The sequence below is a fragment of the Saccopteryx bilineata genome, chromosome 3 (assembly GCF_036850765.1).
Source record: "Saccopteryx bilineata isolate mSacBil1 chromosome 3, mSacBil1_pri_phased_curated, whole genome shotgun sequence".
In the NCBI taxonomy this organism is placed as follows: domain Eukaryota; kingdom Metazoa; phylum Chordata; class Mammalia; order Chiroptera; family Emballonuridae; genus Saccopteryx; species Saccopteryx bilineata.
Window position 1 is genome coordinate 10,252,244 of NC_089492.1, and position 24,718 is coordinate 10,276,961.

The 24,718-nt window shown below is 45.8% G+C and overlaps 1 long non-coding RNA gene across 1 annotated transcript in view; it reads right to left on the bottom strand.

The window, feature by feature from the left end:
• Window positions 1-5,524: 5,524 nt before the first annotated feature.
• LOC136329469 (uncharacterized) overlaps window positions 5,525-24,718 on the bottom strand; it is a 353,394-nt gene continuing 334,200 nt past the window's right edge. Inside the window, exons 6-7 of the long non-coding RNA XR_010730205.1 lie at window positions 8,520-8,574; window positions 5,525-7,138 (exon numbers count right to left, since the gene is read on the bottom strand). This is a non-coding gene — a long non-coding RNA (uncharacterized lncRNA). The remainder of the gene's footprint in view (window positions 7,139-8,519; window positions 8,575-24,718) is intronic.

Consider the following 24,718-nt stretch of genomic DNA (forward strand, 5'->3'; position numbering starts at 1 on the left):
TACTTAGACTGCTGAATGGTGCAATTAAAGGTGGTTAAAATGGGGGGAAAGAAGGAAAGATCAAAGTGTTCCATGTAAGCCCTGTCTCTTAAGTAGGTTTATGCATTCAAGAATCCACTGTGTTTGTGTTGACCAAACTCTCTCTCTATATATTTTTTTGACAAACACTACTTTTTGAGTCATCATGCAGGAGCCAGAGAGGAAGTTTGCCTTAAGCTAGTCATTATAAGATTGGTGAGAAGTAGCCAGACAGAGCCATGTTCCAATCCTGGGTCCACCACTTTCAGCCACATGACTTTGGGCAATGATTTAATCTCTCAGTGCCTCAGTTTCCTCTTCCATAAAGATCGTAATTCCTGCTTCACGTATGTATCAGAATGCATGAATAATTCTTAATAGCAGGGGTTGAATAAACGTTCTTTTTCTCCTCCATCTGTACACAATTTGTCCAAGGATTTTTAAACACCCCCCCCCCCCCCGGGCTGTGCCCTTCTCAAGGCCATCTTCTGGAGCCAAGGAACAAAGCCAGATGAGGAGAGAATACTCTTCAGACTAAGAGAAGAAAGCAGTGAACCAGGCTGAGCTCGTTCTGAGCAGGGCAGGCAAGCAGCAGCCCCGGGGCCAAATCTGACCAACCTACCCTCTGATTTCACAGATCAAGTTTTAGTGCAACACAGCCATGTTCATTTATTGACATATTATCTGTGTCTACTTCCCCTATGAATGGCAAAGTGGAGTAGTCAGGAGAGAGACTGCGTGCTCCACAAGGCCAAATATAGAAGTTCTTTGCAGAAAATTTTGCCGGTCCCTGGTTTAGGGCATAAGTGGTATTTGATCAGAAGATGGTTGACACGTCATTATCTCCTGGAGCTCTCTGAAATGAAGAGGTGTGTAAGGGCAAGGCCAGCTCGGGGAAGGAGCAACTTCTGTTCCAAAGCAGTCTAGTGACCGCTTTTTCCGAAACTCCTTCCCACTTCTGTTTTTTTTTTTTTTTTTAATTTAGTGGGTGACACTGGTCCCTAAGAACACATAGGTTCCAGGTAAACATCTCTATAGCATTTGAACTGTTGATTGCGTTGTGTGCCCATCACCCAAAGTCAAATCATTTTCCTTCCCCTCTTCTGTATGCTACTGACTGGTGTCAAGATTGACAAAACCAGTGTGTGGTTGTCAAGTGGGAGGCAGGGGGGAAACTTCATTGGTTTTCCACCAATAGATCAGTGAGTTAGATCTAAAACAATAAAAAAGGTCAAAATAGTCCTGGGCCTACTGCTACAAGGCCAATGAAAAGTCACAGCCCATCTCAGCGGTTAACCCTGTGATACTGAAATGACTCATCAGAGTCCGTGACTACTATTATTGACTGCATTCCCCATTCGTTCACTCTATTCATTCTACAAATACGGCTGAGAACGTCCTGACGCCCAGCAATGTTGGCTGCAAAGGCTTCTCATTACCCCACGGGTTTCTTTTTTTCTTCTTCTTTAATAAAAAGAGCCTTCGGCCTCTTGCAGCAGTTGAAGAAACCGCCTGCGTTTCCACTCCACCCCACAGTCTGTGCACTCAACCTCTAAGTTACCGATTTGGGAAATAAGAGGAATAAGGTGCTGTAAGACCATCAAGAACAGAGTGCTTAACTCAGTCTGGGTGTTTCCAAGTTGGGGCAGGAAGATAGGAGGCCCTACGGGGATTTCAAGCAAAAAGGGACTGAATACAGGAAATGAAAAGTTTGAACAATTGTGGGATGGGTTAGAGTCATGTTGCTAGGGACATCTTAAAGGGCTGGAATCCAGGGAGCTGCTACCCCTGGAAGCCAGAAAGGAGTGCTAAAGTGGGTGGTTCTCAGAGGATCCGTGAAAAGAAGTCCCTGTCAAATCCCCATCTAACAACACCAACTCCCTGACAGCTGCTGCTGAGAATAACATCTGCTCGTCCTCAGCCTTTGAACACCATACCAGCATCTCTCCTTGGCAGAGTCCAACCTGGAACCTGCTAACAAAAGTCTAGGGAATGTGTTCCTAGGCTGTCTTCTCCCATGTGTGGGACAATGCAGAGGAAGAAGGGGAAAGGGTTGAGTTGAAAGATGAGAGAAGACTTCCTAAAGAATGTGATGCCAGAGACATGATTTTGTAAGATCAAGGTTGGCCAAGCTTGGTCAGTGAGTCATCAAAAGAATTTCCCTTTCTAGACTGCAAGAGCCTGAGTTAGGGAAGTGCCACCTTCCCAAGAAAGGCTTATCTTATGCAATCAAAGGAGGAGAGAGTTATAAATAGCCCGACCTTCTCACCATTCAGTGTTCAAAACAAACAACTGCAAGCAACTTTTCCTTCCTGGAAAAAGAGTTATGAGTTATAGCTACTATACCCAACAGTAATAGCTCTCCTTATTGGAAATGTAACTGGTGAAGGGTTTCTCTCTGAATGGACTGCATAAGCCATTTGAGATCATTGTGCCAAGGGAAGGAGAATCTGCCAGTTACAGTAGTTGCCAGGGCAACGCAAGAGTGACATCCTAGCATCTCCACCTTGAGTACCATTCTCCCTCTCCTTGGTAGCCGCCTCCTCTCATTTTCAGGACATACCAGGAACTCTCCAGATAACAAGTCCATTGACAACACATCTTTCCCTCCTTAGATTGACAGAAACCTCGCAGTACTGGGAAAATAAAGGTGCACTATAAATTAAGCACCTACTGTTTCTCTTGCTTTGTTAGATGCTTTGTGCATCTAATGTGTTGAATCCTCTAAGGGACCTTCGAGAAAAGCCTATTGCCCACACTTTCCAGATGAGGAAGCAACGGCCAAGAAAGGTAAAGTAATATTTCTGAGGTCACACACCCACTGTTCCCCACAAAGAAGGTGGTGAGACCCTCCCACTCCCCTAGTACAAGTGAACCCACATTCCACGGGGTAGGCCTAGGTCACACGACGGTCAGAACATCCTCACAGCTCTGCAAAACCATGCAGAAACTTGAGCTCATCCCTCATGACTCTTCTTCCTTTCCCTTTTACCCCTCCCCCCAAAATGTGGGGTAGCCAGATCTCACAGGGGCTAGGGGAGAGCTCCATCCCCACCCCAGCTTACCTTTGTGTCATTTTCCCACAGAAGTGAAAAAAAAAATGATGGCTCCTTGGAGACTAAATCCCATGTAGCTTTTCGACATTTCACGTAAAACTCATCTTAGGATATTTTATTTCTTTTTGCTCTCTTTTTTTTTTACCTTCCTCTGTTCATTAATCAAGTAAATACTTATTTTAGAAAAACAGGAAGTACAGGTACACCTAAACAAAATTCAAACCCATACACACCTTCCAAAGGCAAGATAAAGATGCGATGCACAGGTCCTGCGTGAGACAGTGAGTGCGCCCCTTTGTGGCCTTCCCCACACCCCATCTCAGCCTTTAATAGTTCTCTGAGGTCTGGGACCCAGGTCATTGATGTGACCCTGTGTCATCAACACTCTGTTTCCTGACTGCTTCAGGTGTCCTTTCAGTTTTCTCGCCATCATAGCGACACCTAAACTGATCTCTTCTTGAACTGTGTCACACTACTCATGGCTAGGACTTCTCTATGATGACCATCTAACTCTGAGCTCTCACCACTCGTTCTGCAAATGTATTAAAGACCTTTTTCAAGGAGGGTTTGTGGATCATTCATTTTGTCTCCTTTGCATCTCCAGTGTCATCATTACTTCCTGCGTATGTGAAAGCTCACTGGGCCGTATCGGTCACATCCCTGGGTCGTGTGTCTCCTCTTTGCTCTCAACTCTATAGATGCTATTAAATCATCTGCTGGCACGTGGTGCGCTGGGAAGATGAAGGCTGGGTTAACGGCGATCATCTGACACCACCCGCTGTTGCATGTCTGGATATTCACGGAATTTTGTACTTCTCTTATTAGGCTGACGCTTTCCCCAGGGTGTGAGGCGATTATCCTGGGATTTTCGTGAATAAGGGTCTGTTGTTTCTGTCTCCCATGAAGTTTTCCTTCCCTTTTTGCTTGCGAATGCTTACTTATGTCCCAAGCCTCCACCTTTTACTGCCCAATGTTTCTGAAACATCCACTATTGTCACTCTCACCCTTTCTAGTCTTTGTTATACTTTTCTAAATTCGGGGAGACTTTCCTCAAATACCTGATTTGCAGCAGGAACATCGCTCCAGGCAGCAGGAAAGACCGACACTGCCCTTCCGGCCTCTCGCTGGACCGACTCGCAGCCACGGAGCACACATCTTCCTGCCGATCCCACATCCACGCCTCCATCGAACGCTTTTGCCTTCCCCCTCCGGATCTCGCGTCAGCCATCCTGCTGCTGCTTCAGAGTGACCTCCCTGCCGCGGCGAGCCTGTCCCCGTTTTCGGAAGCGACCCTCCAGCTTGCCAGGTCAGTCAGTCTCCGCATTTCTCTGCCTGACTGAAGTTATGCCTCCCCCCTGCTTTAGGGGGCGGGATGAATTTTTCATCAACACTTTCTTTGTTGTTCATAATGATGCTGTTCATTTTCCTTATCCTTGGGCAGGATGAGGTCAGGGTGTCAGTGTTTTTCTTTTAATTGAATTTATGGGGGTGACATTGGTTAATAAAATGATATAAGGCTTCAGGTGTATAATTCTAGAATACCTCGTGTGTACATTGTTATTGTGTATCAGTTATTTGAAAGCCAGGCAGAGGGATTTTTCTCTGTGAACCGACCTGGGAGTCCAATTCTCTTCTCCAATCCACAATTTCTGCTCACAGACCACAGTCTAGTTCGCGCCTAGTGGCCGGCTCTCCCCAGGGGTGCCCCGTGTCGGCGATGCCTCCCTCGTCCTCAGGGACAAGCCTGGCAGGACAGAAACAGCCCGACCCCTGACGGGGTCACTCTCCTCCCTGTGGTCACTTCAGTCCCTCCCTGTCCTCTGCCCAGGGATTTCCCACGGCTTTCCCAGCACCTCCCTGGACTGGCAGACAGGGGAGGAAGGGGAGCCTGGGACAGGGAAAGGACACTGTCTGCTGTCTGCGGGGACAGCTCCTGCGGAGCGGAAACTCCTCGTGAAGGAAAGGAGAGTGTGCCGCGCGCTGGGGCCATGGGGGCCACCCTCCCCCAGGCCCACCTATCTCTGGGGCCACGGGGGGCCACCCTCCCCCAGGCCCACCTATCTCTGGGGCCACGGGGGGCCACCCTCCCCCAGGCCCACCTATCGCGTAACTGCCGGCCCTCGCTGCAGAGTCTGCCTTTCGGCTACACGCGGAGCCCTGGCGTCCTGTCTCGCCTGCCGGTTAAACAGAGAGCCCGACGGCTCTGCTTCGGGGGCCACCAGCCAGATGCCATTTTGAGCTGAATGTTGGCGGGCAGCTTCCTTTGAACTTGTCCATTTTCCAAGTAGCCCTTATCTCAAAGGGTCAAATATATATATAGAACCAAAAACTGAAGCCCCTGGTGGCTTCTTCCTCTCTCTCCTCTCAACAGTCTGGTTGAAATGTTGCTCATAAAGCGAGAGAAAAAAGGTGGCATGCTTTTTTTTTTAATTTTATTTTATTCTGTTACTTCATTTTATTTTATCTTTATTTTTTGGGCAAGCCTCCTCAGACTGAGAGTTTAGTTTTCACTCAGCCTTTCAGCCCCGCAGCCCAGCCCAGCCCAGCCTCCTGCTCCGTGCCCCGGGCCTGTGCAGTCCCATCTCTCACAGCGGGCCACGCAGTCCGCAGACATCCATGCCCCGGGTCTGTGCAGTCCCATTTCTCACAGCGGGTCACGCAGTCCGCAGGCAGCAGCCTCTGCCTTGGTCGCTGGAGGGCGCAGAGGCCTCGCCCTGGGCAGGGAGGCTGACCTGGAGCCCCCCACTCCCCACCCCTCCTCAGGGCCTGGGGAGGAAGAAGGGGACCACACACGCTCTCTGATCCTCACCCGTCAATCTAGACACCTCTGTTACCTTCCACCCCTCCAAATGTCACCTCCTTTCCAATCTGGACTCTCCCCCTGTTCAGGCTGGAGTTCCATACCCAACAAAATATAAAAGTCATACCCCAAGGGAAACCAATTTGACAAGAAACTCACACGGTGAGGGTATATTCATATGAAGAACAGCATGGCGGTTGGTGCATTTGTATACTGTGGACGGCCCAGGTTCAAATCCCAGCTCTGCTGCTTAATAGTTATACAAATTTTGTCAAGTTATTTAACCTCTTTGTGCTTGATTTCTTCATCTATGAATGGGGCAATAAAAGTACCTTCCTCATAGAGTTGTTGTGAGACCTAAATGAGTTCATATATTCAACGTGCTTTAAGAGCAGCGGTTCTCAACCTGTGGGTCGCGACTCCAGCGGGGTCGCCTAAAGCCATCGGAAAATATATAATGCATATCAGGTATTTACATTCCGAATCATAACTGTAGCAAAATTACAGTTATGAAGTAGCCACCAAAATTATTTTTTGGTTTGGGGTCACCGCAACATGAGGAACTGTATTGCGGGGTCATGGCATTAGAAAGGTTGAGAACCACTGTTTAAGAGGAAGATGCTCCATGACTGTTAGCTACTAATATCACCTATTGCAGGGCAGGAGGATGCAGGCTCTCACACCCGGTGGCAGAATGTGCACAAAGGGTTCGCTGTGAACGGGCCCCACTCGGATGAGTGACGCCTAAAGGGACGACGGTAAGCACTTCCTGCGCCCGCCTTCGGCCATGGAGAGGGACAAATCTGCCCCCCCCCCCGCCAGAGCTTTCTCAGGAAAGTCTCCCCCCGCCCTGTCAATGGTGCACGGTGACCCAGACTCCCCAGTTAAGGACTGAGGTCCAGAGTGTCAGTGTAGAACCACAAACAGAACCAGGCTGGTCCCAGCCCACGGCCACGCTGCTCCGCCATGCCCCACCACAGCAGAGAGTGCCTGTGTGCGAGCCACAGCCAGGACAGGTGAGCGCTCTTCGGCCAGTCGCTCAGCCAGGCGCAGAAAACCAGTTCGCCAGGAGCCTGGGAATCTTCTGAGCTTCAGGCGGGAGGCTCTGTCATGTGTCTGTTATGGCGGCTCATCCGGATTCTCTTCGGGAAAGTACACCGCTCTCCTGCTTTCCACTCGGGGGTTAAATAAAACCTGCTCACATACCTGACAGCAAGAGTCCACCAACGTTTTCTCAGGTTTCACGGGGGCTCCGGTTTCCCATCTGTAAAATGGGAAGAGCAGTATTGATTTCGCAGGGTGTCGGGAACATTACAGTGAATGTTCTGAGTCTCTGGTATCTGCTGGATGTTCACTCGAGCGTCGACAGTCTTATGTATTAAGCAAAGTGGACTCCCGGCGTTTCCTGATATTCCCAGTCTTTCCCTGACCTTCTCCCACTCTGGCCGTTAAACAGAGTAGCATCAGGTGATTCAGGGACAAGACATCACAACAGAAGAAGCAAAAAGGCTTTTTAATCTCCCAGAGTTTAATATCAGTCCCAGTCACAGAGACTACATAATAAAGATCAGAATAGGGCGTTTCCTGTCCCCTGAAATTAAGTAGAGATTTCGTGGGAGCGGGAAAGGAGAGGAGAGGACTCTTTGGAAGGGGGCCTCACGCTTTGTCACCTACGTGACAGGTGAGGATGGCAGGTCAAGGCCAACAGGAGCCCCAAGAAGAGGGGACCTGTGCTTTCTTCTCCAGATTGGAACGGGAAAAGTGGCAAGTGCCCAGACACTCAGCCTGGTGTGAAGAGAAGAATATTCACCAGGCAACGAGGAGCAGCTGAGAGCCAGTGGACAGCCCCGAGGGAGAGGGGGACAGCTGAGGCTCAGTGAGCCGCCAGTGTGGCTGCCGCCGGGAGAGCCAGCAGATAGCAGCGGGCGTCAGGGGCCGCTGCACAGAGGGACCAGGAAGCACCAGCTGACTTCGGCCTTGAATGAGTGCGATGGGAGTCTCTGGAGGACTCTGGGCAAGGGAGTGGCACGCCATGACAAATGACAAATGACATTAGAGGAGGGCTATGGCAGTTGCAATGAAAGTAGACCAATGGGGAGGCACAGAGGACTTGGGCAGAAAGGTCAAAGGTCCCCGGGGACCAACCTTTTACATTAATTCGAGCCCAGACGGTGGAATGAACAGGACGTATCAATGGCTGGGGGTGTGGGGACCTCTACAGGATGCTGTGTGGGATCTTAGAAGAAAATCCGCGTGGGGCCCACCAGCAACCGGGGATCTCAACCCACAGCCTGGGTCCTCAGAGTCCAGAAAGATCCACCCGGCCTGGTCAGTGGAACTAAAAGTAACAAGACCAGACCACCTCATCAAAGCAAACAAGGAACACTAATGTCTTTTCCACACTGGATCGAGCAAAGAGTGTTTGGACAGAGCTCTGCAAGCTAAGCATGGGAAGAAAGGGGGGAAGTGGCATTTCAACTACGCAAACATTCTCGAGTACAAAAGGGAAAGGAAATGCAATCCGCAAAGGAACAATAAAACACTCGGTATGGAGTCATTTATACAAGGCTGGAAAACAAGACGACCGAGCAACAGGCCGGGATGAAAAGGAAGATTACCGGATGAGGGCAAAGCAACATACTCACAGATCAAATACATCAGTGTAAGCGAGGGGAGAGCAGGCGGCACGGCTGAAAATTCCTGCAGTGATGAAAGGGGAAGGCTTTAGAATGTCACGGTGAACACAAAGGAAAAAGATAAACTGAATAAATCAATTAGAGATGATGACAAAGACTTCAAAGTTGACCCATATAAAGATCACTTCTATTTCTTTTTTTTCTCTTTTTTTTTTTTTTGTATTATTCTGAAGTGAGAAGTAGGGAGGCAGAGAGACAGACTTACGCATGCCCACCAGGGGGCAATGCTGTGCCCATATTGGGTGTTGCTCCATTGCAGCAACCGGAGCCATTCCAGTGCCTGAGGCCATCCTCAGCGCCCGGGCCAACTTTGCTCCAATCGAGCCTTAACTGAGGGAGGAGAAGAGAGAGAGAGAGAGAGAAAGGAGAGGGGGAAGGGTGGAGAAACAGATGGGCACTTCTCCTGTGTGCCCTGGCCAGGAATCGAACCCAGGACTTCCATACACCAGGCTGACACTCTACTTGAGCCAACTGGCCAGGACCCAAGACCACTTCTATTTCTTAAGGAGAGTGCCCAACAAATGAAAGAGTGTTTCAAAGATGTAATGCATCAGGGTGGCTTTCTTTCCTTTTTTGATATTAGAAAAAAAGTGAATCTGCAAATCATAAAGTTTTAGTATCCTAGAAAAAATATTGTTTACATAGGAACACTGAATGTATCCTGATCAACTTTACCAGTAGAGAATGACCTCATCCAGGCAAAAAACAAACAAAAAAAAAAAAAAACAGGGAGCAAGCCAGCTGACCCCAGATTTCTCCACACTGATTTTTTTTTCCAAAAGAAATAAGAGTGATGCCCACAAAGCCCAAATAAAGGAAAATGTTACTCAAGAATGTTAAAACTTGAAGACATTCTCAAACATGTGAGAATTCAGGTCTATATCAGCCCCTTCGGAAACTAGACCAGAAGACTAATCCAGTCACGAGATGAATGTATTGAGCACACGCCCCGCTAGAGTGAAGAAATTACGGTTATGAGATCACTGATGAGGATTAAATCCACTGAAATAAGTGTAAATAACAGCAAAGCAGCAAACATTTTGAGAACACGTAATCAATCATTTTAAGTTAAAATTACAAATGTAACAAAAATCAGGAGGCAAAAGAAAGGAGAAGGGAGAAAGTATCAGAGGACAAATCACCTCATCTTTACAGTATAAGGTTAGCTAATACAACCTAAAAAGTTGAAAGGTGTTATGTTAAAAGGAAAATAATCACTCCAAGTTATGTGATTTCATTGAATTTTTACTTACTCTCACTTAGAAACTGGACAAGATTCAATCACTGGCAATGGAGAAAAAAAAACCTGATCTAAATCTCAGCAATTCTTTAGTTTCACTTCAGTTAATTTTTCTTTGGTTCTAGTCAAGTGAAATTAAGTAAATGTTTTCTTAGCGTGGTCTCTAATAAGTTAGTTAACTACTTCTCTCTCTAAATAGCCTTCCTTTCACCCAATCTATCTACTCACAAGGACATTTGGAATGATGTCTCCTTAGGGTTAATTAATGTTGGTTACTCCTCACTGGTGGAGTTTTGGAGTGATCTGTTGCTTTCTTCTTTGTACTTTAAAAATATTTTAAGAAGTTATTTTATTATGCAGATTTATCAATTAGTAAGAAACAGTGATTATGTTTAAAAATGCATATGCTTACTTTAGTTTTAGAGAGTGATAAATCACTATTTGACAGTGTTCTGAAATCAGAATTATTGCTCAACAGTAACTGCTGTATTGAGGGCTTGCTGCATGTCACATGCTCTGCCCAGGGCCTTCTATAAACAATGCCACTGTCTTTAAACCTCACACCTCCAGGATAACGTTCCCATTTTAAAGATGAGGAAATTGAACAGTCCCGGGATGTAAAGCCCAGCATGGGGTATATAGTCAATAATATTATAGTAACTAGGAACGGTGTCAGGTGGGTACTCGCAGGATGACCGTGCCGTAAGTTAGAAAGATTTCTAATCACTAGGTTGTACATCCGAAACTAAAAAAGCATTGCATGTCCCCAGTAATTGAAAAAAATTTTTTTAAACTTCTTGAGGTCTTCAAGAAAAAAAAAAAAGATGACATGAAAGCTCATATATGTTTAGTGATGATGTCACATATTTCCAAATGGCTGAGAAGAAGCTCAAGTCCATCTTTTTCATGCCATTCTCCTTATTAATTCATCAGTTGTGGACGGAGGTCCCGCTCGTCCTGCACACTCTGTATGCACATTCTCTATGGCACAATCCCTGGACTTCCTCCGATGACGCATTGTAACCAAGAATTTCCTCTTTCGATGGTTAAAGAAGAGTGCGTGGCAACATTTCATACTGATTCGGACTCTAAATCATCTGAGAATCACATCTATTCAGCTTTCCTTTTATCTTCTCTTTGAAGATGAACTAGTTACTAGATTTACATATATGCTGCGGATTTATTTTATTTAAAAAAATAAAATCTGCTGAGATTGGAATCAGGATGTTTGTGTAGGATTCTTCCAGCTGCGTGTTTCAGCTCTGGGACTTTCTGTCTGTGGCTCTGTTTCACAATTCTTTAAAAAAAAAAGACTGTTCACTGCAAGCATGATTTTCCAGTTTGTTTCACTCAATAAATTAAATTTTGATTTATGATAAATAGTAAAACAGATTAACCATATTTACATAAATGGACATAGGATTATTTATTATTTACCTATTGCTATGTATCAAATTACCCCCCAAATATTTATTGTTGCACAGACACTGGGTTGGGAATCCCGCTCAGCCTAGCTGGGAGCCTCCGGCTCACTCTCTCACACAGAACCAGAATCAGCGCGTTGAATGTGGGGGGCCGAGGGGGGCAGCCACCACTATGCTCAGCTGGGGAGGAGCTACTTCCAAACTCAACCATGTCGCTGCTCCTTGCTGCCTGTTGATCCGAGTCCTTAGTTACGTTACCACATGATTTCTCAATAGGTCTGCTCACAACATGGCAGTGAGTTTCTTCCAGAGAGAGAGAGAGAGAAGATGGAAGCCGCAGTCTTTTTACAACCTGATCTTAGACGTTCCATTCAATCATTTCTGCTTTGTTCTGTTCATCAGAAGTGAACCACTAAGTCGAGCCCTCACCCCGCGGGAAAGGTGTCAGAGGGTATAACCAGAGGTGGGCATCACTGGGAGTCCTGCTGGATTGTGCTTCCTGTAGACTGAAAAGCCACGTACCAAACTGTTGGCAGCGGTTGCCTCTAAAAGCAAACTGGAATTATGGGTGTTTTTATATTATATTTACTGCTTCTCTAAATTGCCCATGATGCAGAGACAGACAAGGCTGAAAACATAAGCTCTGTGTTTAAATTCTGATGTGTCACTCACCATTTAGACAAGACACAGCCTTACTTAGCCTTGATTTCCCCGGTGCCTAATTCTTGTGATTACTGAGAAGATCAATGTGACCTAACCGTCAAGCGCTTACACAGTGGCGCACTTTAAGAGCTTACGCAATATGAACATTTATCGCTGATGAATATGTAATTTTTAAAGTAGGAACAGGGAAGGTGGTAGAAGTTACGATGGTACAAAAAGTATTATCCCGTTTATGCTTACGTTGTATGTGCATCAGCAGGAGACAGATGTGAACACATAAAGCACTGGAAAAGTGAGAGCAAGTAGTATGAGCAAATGCCTAGTTGTGTAGATCAGACCATTAGAATAAAGGGAGAGTGGAAGAGGGGTCATGGGTAGAGGAATGCATTTCAGAGGAGGCAGGGCTGTCGTGGACAGACGGAGGGCCGGGTCAGAGGCTCTGATACTCCGGCCAGTTCCTCATTTAGCGAGGCTCCGCCACACCAGCCGCTGAAGATGGCAGAAATGTCTTCCTTGAAGAAACTCAATGCAGGGACGTAATAAGCTCATAGTCTAGAAGGCAGGGACAGCAATCCAGAGAGCCTCTCAAACTATTTGGTGACTTCAGAGATAAAAGTAAGCATTTCATCGACAGCTATTTATTGAGCACTTATTATAGGCAAACATTACAGGGGATACTAGAAATCACTGCCCTCAAAGAGCCCATTGCAGGAGGTGGACAACTTAACAGGCAGTCTCAAGATGATGTAATAAATGCTCAGATGAGCAAAGAGTCTTTCTACAAGAGATTACGTAAGACGGGAGAGCAAAGGGGAGCAGAGGTGTGGGCTAGGGAGTCAAGGAAGGTTTGTGAGCAAGGTCAGGTTTAAGCTGAAGCCCTGTTAGCCAAGCCACTGTCTGGGAAAGGAAGGTTCTGTTTAAAGGAACGCCCTAAGGACAGAGCTCTATGACAGCTGACAGCCCAGAGAAAAAGGACATGACGGCCATACCATGGGCTTGAGGGTTGAGACAGCTTAACCAAGGCAAGGTTGTGGAGCACTCAAAACTGCAGACGACAGACACTGGGATGCGTGTTTGAAATCTGCAGACAGCAAGGACACAGCGGGTGCTCCGGGGAAGGATGACCTTGTGTTTCCTTCAGAGGCAGTATGGGTAAGGGGTGAGCTCAGCACCTGGGGAGCAGATGACCTTGACCTCAGAGGTGGTGTTCACCTGGAGCAGTCCTTTCCAGGCGATTTCCTTAAATGCCAGTAACAACTGGGCCAGAAGTCATGCTAGCTCTTCCTAAGCTCTATAGGACTCCCGGATACTTGCAGAAGCAATTAGTCACACACGTCACAGACAGTGTCACAGAGAATGACCAAAAAAAGAGAGTTCTCAAAGCAAAGTAAAAATATGAGGGCTCAATCGGGGTCCTTGCAGAGAAAGTAATCAGTGGGGGAGGTGGCAGCAAAAGCGGGGAGAGCCAGAAGCAAGGTGGAAGAAGTCATTAGTCCCCCCAAAGCGGGACAACCATCTGACTTACTATTCCAGAGCAGGGTGCCTTTGGGTAACTCCCTTCACCTCTTTGACCCAAGTTTCACATCTGTAAAACAGGAGTAATAACTGCTATTGCACAGGACTGCTATAAAGATAAAATGAGATGAACTCTATGAAAGAACAAAGCATTGTCCAACTGTAAGCTAATTTTACTACTCTTATTAGACAGGAAAGAGAAGGTGATTGAGAATGTTTAAGTTCTGGAGTCCAAGCTTGGATTCAAATCTCAGTCTTTCAATTACTAGCGACATGATCTTAGACAAGTTATTTAACTTCTCTGGGTCTCCCATTCCTTGTCTATAAAAGGGAAAAAAGAATAGTAGCTACTTCATAGGGGTTTTATGAGGCCTAAAGGATGAATTCATGTAAGATGCTAAAACAATGCAGGGACGTAATAAACTCTCAGTAAAGAGCCACTATTATTAGCAGTCATCATTGGAATGAATAATCACAAGTAGGAGCAGTAGTATTTCTGGACTCCGTGGCCCTGATTTTTATAAGATGCAACTAGGGCTGGAAAAATAACACATTAGTGTAAATAAGATTTAATTAGCGCCTCCCAGTAAGTCCATGTATTCTATGGTTTCCATACTCTAACGGCAAGGCCGCTGGATTTAAACAGAAGGAAGCAGACCTGGAGACAGTGCATGAATTTCTTAAGAACACACACCCAGCAATGACCCGAGTTTCCTGATGGCCTCGAGTTTCCTGATGCTAAATGCAGCCGCCCTGACCAGCGGGGCTGCCACTGCGGAGAGGGAGGGAGTCGTGTGGAGATCACTGCACCGGGAACCAGGAACTAGGAATTTCCGTTAGGCTGAGCTGAACCCAAACGGGATGATGTCAGCGAGGCTGGCTGCTGTTTGAGAAAACTCGGGTCTCATTTGGTTGTCTGTCCGCTTCCCCCCCCCCCCACAAGAAGTTTCCAATTAACCAGCAGCTTACGCTGCACACATTTGTTCTGAAATGCACTCATTCGTTCTTGCAGGTGATTAAGGATGAGGGCTGTATAAATACACAAGCACATAAATGACAAGCCAAGCCGTGTGCGCGCGGTAATTTAATTTTGAGGTGAGTACCACCTCCTTGCAATGAGCGTGCAGTTTCCCACCCCCCTTCTATCACTGCCGATATTCAAGGGAATAGCCTAAGTGCGGTACCAGGGGACACATCGACGCCGGCCAGGTCATCTGCAGCTGGGACAGGCAGGCAGGAAGGCTCTCTCTGGACTCTGAGTGTGGCGAACTGATGTCCCCTGGTCCCTTCCTGCTGCCCTGTTAAGCGGGGGTGTGGCAACCGGGTACGTTCCACCGGCTGAAGTAATATTGATCCCAGTGGGAGCATGAGATTTGAGATGAAGTTCTATCACTTGATTGAGAACTGCCGAGAATATTTATTTTGGTCACTATCACAGATGACAGAGTTCTCACATTATGTAAATAGAGAGAGGGGACACTACTTCCAGCTCCGTGAGATGGAGCCGGGGAAGAGAGGAGGAGAGAGAGGAGGAAGTGCCTTCTAGAAAGCAGGAACTGAGTCACAACAGGGTGTCTCTGCAGGGACCCACGGGCAGTTTGGTGTTCCTACGACAAAATGGCAGAGAGGAGACCCAGGCGGGCCAAGGACAGGTGGGGAGGGTCTTGCGTGCCACACAGAGGGATGTGGACTTTGTCCTGAGGCCGTGGGGAAGGTCTCAGGCAGTGTAACCAGGTGTGCATGTTAGGGGAAATCACACCCGTGAAAATCACGCCCGTGAGAGGAGCTGACAGCGTGGTGTCTTAGTTCAATAACTGGCCAGAAGTCCCAGTGCGCTCTGCTCGGCCTTCCCCATTGGCCTTCACTCACGGAAGCTTCCAGACCACCCCTCTTCTCCCTGCTCAGCAGGGAGGCCTAGAGAGAGTGATTCTAGGAAGCCTAGAACATTCTGGGTTGTCAAAATCAAAACTGAAAGTCCTCCCTGGCAATGAGCAAAGTTGAAATGCCAGTAGGTTTCAGAGGGCTCTGTGCTAAGCGATGGGAGCCCTGCAGACACAATGTGAAACCAGCATGGAGCCCCAGGGGGCCGCATGCTCCCCTCGGTCATTTCTGCACCCCTCGGGCTGTTGGCTAGAGCTGAGCTAGTGCACAACTGTGGGTTTTGCAAACCTGAGCCCCTGAGTTCTTTCCCTCAAGAGCCCCCTCCATATCTCACACCGTAACTGTACCCCACTCCAAAACTCTGGGGTCTTAGGGTGGGAAGTGCAGCTCAAAACTCCAAAAGAACCACGAAGCCCCTCTGCTGTTATCAGCTCCCCAATCTCCTCTTGCAAAGCATAGCTTCTTTTCTTTTCTTTTTTTTACTGCACATCTACCTCGCAGATGCTGTGAAGTGGATTCCAGATGTGACACTGAAAGGACCCTGGGCTTGGAGTGCAGGCAACTTGGTTTCAGTTTTGCTTCTGCAGCTTTCTGGCCATCTGACCTTGTCAACCTATTGAACATCTTGAGCCTCAACTTTCTCACAATAGAAAATTAACTAGATGATGTCGGAGGGAGCTTTGGGCTCTTTTATTCTGTGACGATGAGAACATCCTGCTGCTCATTCTTGTTTGCTGAAGAGGAATAGAGTAGAACGAGCCCCAGTCCCACCGTCGGGATGGGGCCATGACACGCACAACTGGCAGCTACCCAAATGATGCTGTAGGCTCGGGGCCACGGAAAGCTCTTCAGCTCCGTGCTCTCACGAGAAAAGAAGCTACAAAGAAGGATGGTATGATCTCATTTTTGTAAAACAAATAGGTACACAGAAAAATATACCCAAAGGACAGTCTCATGGCTATCTCTGGTCATGGAGTTTTCTTTTGTTCTTTGCTTTATTTATTCTGATTATTTTTTTAAAGGAAGCACTTGATTTTTACACTGAGAAGATTGATTTTTTGAAGCAGCATGGATCCATTGACCATTCTTATGAGGAATTAAGGAAGACTTTGCCGATGATGTGACATTTATCCTGGACAGTGACGATCACATAGGAGGAGTTTCTCTCTCAGCACCCCCTCCACTGGTTTCTCCTGAACACACGCGGTTTCCCGGGAGTGAGCCCCGGAATCCACACTGACATCAGCCCTGCTGGAGGACAAGCCACAGTCCCCAGTCCCCCTGTACCCTCGCTAACCCCCCCAGAATACACAGAACAGATACACTCACACTTGTGATGGGGGCTTTGTTGAAATGAGGGGTGCTGATTAACACCTAACTCAGTGGACTCTTATGAGAACACCCCATTTCTGATCCCTCGGTCGGTCTCCAGAACCCTCAGTCATGAGTTCACTTTCTGCATCCCTCAGCTCCTGTCAAACCCCAGACCAGTGTGGCATCATTCACAGGGGAAGCTGAGCAGAGGCAGAGCAGTGAGCACAGGGCAACAGGGCCCGGCCATGTGGGTGGATGGTCGCACTCCATGCGGAAGCACGGAGTCACTGGGGTCGCGCAGAGGGGGCAGGAGGAAGGGAAGAGGGAGGGCGGAGGGAGGAAGGGAGGAGGGAGGAGGGAGGAGGGAGGAGGAAGGGAGGAGGAGGAAGGAAGGGAGGAGGGAGGAGGAAGGAGGAGGAAGGGAGGAGGGGGAGGAGGAAGGGAAGAGGGAGAGCGGAGGGAGGAAGGGAGGAGGAGGAAGGGAGGAGGGAGAGGAGGAAGGGAGGAAGGGGAAGGGAGGATGGAGGAGAAGGAAGGGAGGAAGGGGGAGGAGGAGGAAGGGAGGGAGGAGGAAGGGAGGAAGGAGGAGGGAGGAGGAGGAAGGGAAGAGGGAGAGGAGAGAGGAAGGGAAGAGAGGGGAGGAGGGGGAGGAGGAAAGGAGGGGGAGAGGAGGAAGGAAGAGGGAGGAGAGAGGAGGAGGAAAGGAGGAGGGAAGAGGAGGAAGGGAGGGGGGAGGAGGAAGGGAGGAAGAGGGAGGAGGGAGGAAGGGAAGAGGAAGGAAGAGAGGAGGAGGGAAAAGAGGAGGAGGAAAGGGAGGAAGAAGGGAGGAGGAAGGAAGGGAAGAGGAAGGAAGGGAGGAGGAAAGAAGGAAGGAAGAAGGGAGGGAGGAGGAAGGCAGAGAGAAGGAGAGGAGGAGGAAGGGAAGAGGAAGGAAGGAGGAGAAAAGTAGGGAGAACCCCCACTACTTGGACTGAAGCTGAAACAAGGTGAAATCAATCTTGGGAAAAGAACGGTTGTCGGACACACTGCATCTATAAATACCATCTATCTACACGCCAATGAAGCCCCAAGCTGATGTCGCCAGGCCAGACACATCTCCCAAAGCCCAGTCTTGTATGTTCACCTTGCTACGTGATATGTCTACCTGGATACCTAACCCACCTCTCAAACTCAGCGTGTCCTAAACTGAAGTCCTGATTTTTCCTCTCCAAACATAGGCTATCTGTAGCTTCCTCATCTCAATAGATGCGAAGCTCATCCTTCTAACTGCTTAGACTAAACCCCAGGGCAAGGTGCCATCTGTGCTCCTCTGTCTCGTACCCCACCCTCGGTTTGTCAGGGAATACTCGAGGCTCCACCTTCAGAAGATATCAGGATCCAGCGACCAACCCACCCTGCCACCCCTGCTCAAGCCATCACGATCTTTTGCCTGCATTACTGCAATAGCCTGACTTTCCCCTCCTTCCCTAATGTCCTGTAGTCCCTATAAGCATCACAGCCAAAGTGATCCTTTTAAGAAATACAGTATTTTATGACACCACCCCTGCTCAAAATATTGGGCTGCACCTCCTCCCCATTTCGTTCAAATACAGGTCAAAGTTTTTATAGACAGTGTTGGATAGGACCCAGTGTGATCAGGCCCCGGTACCTCTTCCCTTGCCTCCTCTCACTCACTCAGCTTTGGCCACCCGCCTCTCCTTACCACTCCTCCTGTGCCATTACCCACTGCTTATTACTCATCATTCATGGTTGTGTGCATACGCTTCACCTAACTGCTGCGAAACCTCGTATTTGCATAAAAGCGAATAAATTACTTCCGCATATACCATTTCATATCATTCTCACAATGGTTCTATGAACTAAGTATTACCTTACCCATTTTGTAGATAATAAGTCTGAGCTCAGAGAGATTAAGCAGCTTGTTGAAGGGCACGTGGTTAGTAACTGGTGTTCTTACATTCAAATGTAGGTCTGTTTGACCCTAATGGGAGAAAAAAGGACTTAACATCGATTGACTCCTGCTAGGTTAAGGTCCTTTAGTTAATCATCTCATTTAATTCTCCTTCACTTATTATCTTCTCTCCTTTCATTATGTCCTACTTTAGTCTATAAGGTGTCACACACAGCAGATGATCGTAAGATGTTGACAAACTTCATCATCGTTCTTGTCATGACATTAAAATTTTTATCTTTTGAGTCTTCGCTTCAGTTCCATGGGTCACGTTTTTTGTTTCTTCCTTCATGCAGGAAAGAGAGACCATACAGCATGGCTGGATAGTTAAAAGTCAGGGGGCAGTGGCTGGCTGTGTTTCTTCTTTCTAAAAATTGTTACCAATTTGTCCTCACCGTCTGTTCTCTATAGTCATTCCCAAGGCAACACTTGGACCACCCGGTTCCTACCTAATGCCCTTCCCACCAGCAATTCAGTTATTCAACTTGTCAATTATATGTTTTCAAGTGGCCTCTCAATTCATTTTATAAATGTGAATATGGTCTAATTCAGCATTATTCCCTAAATGGTTCACCTGTATTGCTGGATACAATTATTGTTCATCCTTTTCAGAAAACTGCTCAAAGCTTGATTAGCTTTTGAGTCAACAACTACTTGTGTAGCCCCTAGTACAGGTCAATCCCTGTTCAGGAATTGGAAATAGACAAAGGGATAGGACACTTGGCCCTGTTATGGTACAACAATGAACAAAGGTGAGAAACAAGGTTATTTTGGTTTATTTCTAAAATATAAATATCTGAATTTGAAGGTACCTAAGAGATCAGTCAATCTCCATTTTACAAATATTACAACTAAAACCCTGATTTTTTAAAGGCAGTTTCCAGTTTTTATACCAATTTTTTTTTTATTCCAACAGATTTAAAGTTTTAAAATGATAGTGTACCCATTTTTAAAAATATATTATTTTAGCCTGACTAGGCAGTAGCGCAGTGGATAGAGCGTCAGACTGGGATGCCGAGGACCCAGGTTTGAGACCCCCGAGGTCGCCAGCGTGAGCATGGGCTCATCTGGTTTGAGCAAAAGCTCACCAGCTTGGACCCAAGGTCGCTGGCTAGAGCAAGGGGTTACTTGGTCTGCTGAAGGCCTGCGGTCAAGGCACATATGAGAAAGCAATCAATGAACAACTAAGGTGTCGCAACGAAAAACTGATGATTGATGTTTCTCATCTCTCTCCATTCCTGTCTGTCTGTCCCTATCTATCCCTCTCTCTGACTCTCTTTCTCTGTCTCTGTAAAAAAAAAAATATTTTAAAGCAATTTTAGTGTTTTATATACTGCTCACCAAAATTAGGGGATATTTCAAAATGAATATGTGTGATAAAATATCCCCTAATTTTTGTGAGCAGTGTAGCTTTATTCATTAAAGATGCCAATTAGGGCTTCTAACTAGCATGAGGTCGTTCTGCTACACTAAATTGGTTTCATTCTAGCAAAGTTAGAAAAGCTCGACATTTGGCTGAGCCCATGCACTAATCAGAAGACTAAACATATATTTTCCGTTGTAATCGACACAATTTTTTTGTGGACTCCTGGGATTCGGAAAGTACAGTTTAGGAAAACTTGCTGAGTGCATAATAGTGCCAACGTCAAGACCAGGGCCCTGTGTCTGACAGTCTACGCACAGCTCGTCATAGATCATGCATTCAACACGCATTCCTTGAGCCTCACCTGTGCTCAAACCACTCTGATCTGTTCTGTGGGATACCAAGAGCTACAGAAGCTCCCAGAGAAGAAGAGAGAAGAGCAACAAACCACTCACAGCAGTTAGAACTAGTACAGGGCACCAGTGAGCAGAGGGAGAGAGCAGGTAGGAAGGGATCTGGTTCTAAAACTATTTATATTGCATTTCATAAGAAGTGAGAGGCCATTGAGGGTTCTGAACTAGGAAAAGGACATGATCACTTTATGTTTCTCCAAGGTAGCAATGTGTATTGGCACGGGGGAAGAGATCAGAAGCATGTAGACCAAATCAGAGACTATCACAGGAGTCTAAGCAAGAAGAGATGGGGGTCAAAACAGGGGGGAGGGAATAGAAATGAGAATGATATAGCGTACTAGGTGGGATTAGAAGAACAGGAAGGAGGAGTTATAAATTGCTACATAGGTCCTAGCAGTCGATTCATCAGTCACTCCCGGTCTCCTTTTAAAGATCAATGTGTCATGTTTCTACATGACTTTCCCCAAGTTGGCCTCAGTGTATTGGACCAGAGGTAGACACCTGATCCCCAAATGGACCTATTTTCTTTCCTGGAAATCTTACAGTAGTAAGACACTGAGACTTAATCTTCCATTCACTGGAAAGTCCTGGAGATTAAGGTTGACACATGGAGACTCGAGGGCCAAAGGCCACGTTGGACCATGAACACATTGTTGAATGTAGAATCAAAGACAGAGAACGGGAATGACTCATAAAGAGAGGGCAAATGTCATCCCAGGAATGGGTCAAGTGAGACAGGGATAGGGAAAAGGGACAGAGGAAGAGAGACAGAGACCTGGCTAATGGATCATAGTCTGAATTATAAGAAAACAAACTGAAAATCATTCTTCTGCAAAAGCTGTAAGATTTGCCTGTCCCACCTGAAGAAGGTGTTGAACAGAACATTATATTCCACTTTAGAGTGCTTCCAGGAGACAGAAGAAGAGAACCTGGTAACGAAGATGAAGACATTACAAGGCATTATGAGTCAGGAGAACAAATACGGCACAAAGAAGTTGTGACACATAGTGTTTTTAAAATGTGACAAATCACAGCATTTGCCAGTGTTTGGGGTTTTTTTTTTTTAAAGAAAGAAAGACTTCCACAGAAACAACTGGGTGACCACAGTCATTAAATTTATACATTCATCTAGCAGCAATAAATTGCAATGTCACATTTTGGGGTTTGGAGGTTTTCTAAAGAATAGTTGTGGTGAAGGGTAACAACAGCCTCATTAAAGAAAAAGAAAAATGCATCTTTTGCTGGCCATTGTTCCAGGTGGACAACAAGACACAGAAATCTTAAGACATTTCCCAACCATGGAGAAGCTCACACTCTAGCGATTATGATGATATAATGCTAAATGTTTAGAAAAGGGGGGTGGTTGGACAAGAAATCCTAAGAATCAAGATAAGCACACATACTTGAGGCAAGGAGAGAGGGGGAAGTATTTTCCAAGGAGGAGGCATTTGAGTATTACAGGATAAGCAGAGGTTCACTGGACGACTAGAAGGTTGGAATTATCACACATTTCCTTCCAATAGTATTTCATACATGTAGACTATGATTCTAAAACAAAACCTTCAGCCTCTGGCAAGTAGGGTCTAAGTTTATTTTAATATTATTCTTAATGAGCTGATGTTTTCTTCTTGGAGCCCTAACCATTCTTACTATAACAAGCGGATCACTTCAGGGTGGTAAAGCCCACATGAACTTCGGAGTCCAACAGCCTTGCCCACAAGTTGCAATGCTGACATTCCTTGGGGAGTGACCTTAGGGATGCTGCTAAATATCTCCGTACCTCAATGTTCTAAAACAGGGGCTCCCACCTACTTCTTCGATGGTTCTGAGAAGGATACCATGTCAAGTACACAAAGTGCCTAGTCCTCTTTGGGTGACACAGAAAATATTCCAAACAAATTCCTTTAGAAAAAGCTTATGCCTTGTGTTTCATTACTCAGTAAAATCATATCAAAATTGGAAGCTGACAAATGCAATTCATTCATTCACTTCCTCTTTTTAAAATATTACATAAAGTTGCGAAAGAAAATTGTCCCTCCCCTGCCATGTCCGTTCAAACAATCACCTACCTTTCACGCTTCTCCAAAGCTTCCTTCCAACGATTATCCCCCTACACCTTGAACTTAAGTCGGCCAAATCCTAGCACACATTTAATTATGTGTTCTTCTTCTTTTCTGCTAACATAACTTACAGGTATTTTTTCCTCCTTTTTTTTTTATTTTCCTTCTAATTGACGCTCAAATTATTTTAGTTCTGACATGTCACAGTTCAGTCAGCTTGCACCCTATTGTTAGATGTGTGAATTACTTCTAGTCCTACTGGGAAAAAATATTGTACTGCTTTCATTTACTCCACAAACATTTACTGAGCATCTACTAAGTGCAAAACATAATGTTGCCATGTGGTAGTAAGTTTATTCCAGGAGAAATTCTGTTTCCAAGTAATTTTCAGCCTAGGGGAATATGGCTAGACCATCAGGCAGAAAAACACATGCAGTAAGAATTGCTCGGGTGACGTAGAAGATGCCCAGTCACACTTCTAGAACAAGTGATTCTCCTTGGCTCTGACTCAGGACCAGTGCAGCAAAGCACAGGGCGATGAACTTGGAATAGTTAGAGAAGATCACGTTAAGTCTTCAACTCCACGTCAGAGATCCTGGATCACTTCTGATGACTGATGGTTTACACTCCACTGAGGTATCATAGAATAATGATTTTAAAAGCCCAGATCTAACAATAAAAGGTTAAACACATCACATGTACACATGATGAAATACCATGAACCGTTAAAGTGATAAAATAATAAGTGATGGTTTGAAAATGATGCACGAGATGATCTACATAGAAAAGTCAGATCATAAAGCAATATATCCAGTATGATCCCAATCTTGTATAAGAAATAAACTAAAGAAAAAAGCTGGAAACATTTGTTCAGCAATTTCTTTGTGATTATTTCCCAGTACAGGCACAATGAATGATTTCTTATTTTTCTTTGTGCTTTGCTTTCTCTTTCCATTTTTAAATCGAGCACTTAATACATCCTTAATTGTTCAGCATTTGGAGTGTTTCCAATTCCCATTATCTGAAGGAATGGCTTGAAGAACATTCTTGGCCATAAATATTTGTATGTCTCTCTGTTAATTCAAGTAAGTAACAATTGGGGATCAAGAACTATTCCCACAGGGCACTTGTTACTTTAAGATTTTAATTTTTAACTTAAAGGGGAAAAAAAGGGAGGCACTAGACCCAGATTACCTGTGTTTGAACGTGAACTCCACCGCTTCCTAGAACGTCACCTCCAGCAAGTTCCAGGAGGATTTTGTGCCTCGGTTCACTCTTTTTAAAATGAGGATATTAATTGTACTTCCCCATGGGGCTGTTGTAAAGATTAGATGCATTAATTTCTGAAAGAGCTTGCAATGGTGCTGAACAGATGTTAGAAATCATGAATTTTTATTGTTGACAACACAATAAAGTTTTCTTCTTGTGTTTTTCCCTGGTGCATTTTTTTCTGATCATTGCCTATTTTTTTTCTGTTAGGGCAGAATCAACTCCTCTCCAGTGAAGCCTTCGCTCTCACAACCTCTTCCCATCACTGCTGGAGAAAGTGCTCTTTAAGGATAATTCCCAAGTCATGGGCTACAAACCATGTCTTTTTTGCTCTTGATGTAAAAACTTATTTTTAAGTATTTCTTCAACTATCCAATCATTAGTCACAATATATCCTGGCATGGCAGTCAGCTCGGATGCAAGTTCCACAATGTCAAAATCAATCCTGAAAGAACACCGCATCCCCCCCGGAGTTCACGCTTCACTTTTCACGGGACTATTACAGCTCAAACAAGCGTTTGTTCCCAACACGTCCCTCTGGGGCCTCCCTGAGATATCAGATGAAAGCCGGAAAAGGGGTCTTTTCCATTAAGTAGGAGGCACTCCTGCCAGAAGCAATTACTTATCGCCAAAGAAAGCATCTTTTTTTTTTTTTTTTTTTTTTTTTTGGTTTTTGTAGAACATAATTCTATCGCATAAAATACTCTGTTACACGGAGCCTGACTTGCAAGATGAGGCTCCCGAAGAGTTCCGAAGTGTTCTGTATGCGAGCAAAAGAAACGCGCCCTTTCAGAGTCCCTCCTCTTCCTCCTGCACATCTGTAACTGATAGAAGTGTGCGTGTGACGCACAGGAAGGCCTGAGGACCGGAAATCAGGATACCTGGTTTTCAGACTTGCTCTGCTACTAATTACCTGGGTGACCTATTCTAACAGAGCACAACTTCTCTGAATTTCAACTTTCTATCTGCAGAAACGAGACATAAGACGCAACTGACGTCCAAGGTTCCTTTGGGTCCAAACATTCTAACGTGTTCTTCCTTATTTTGTTTCCTTC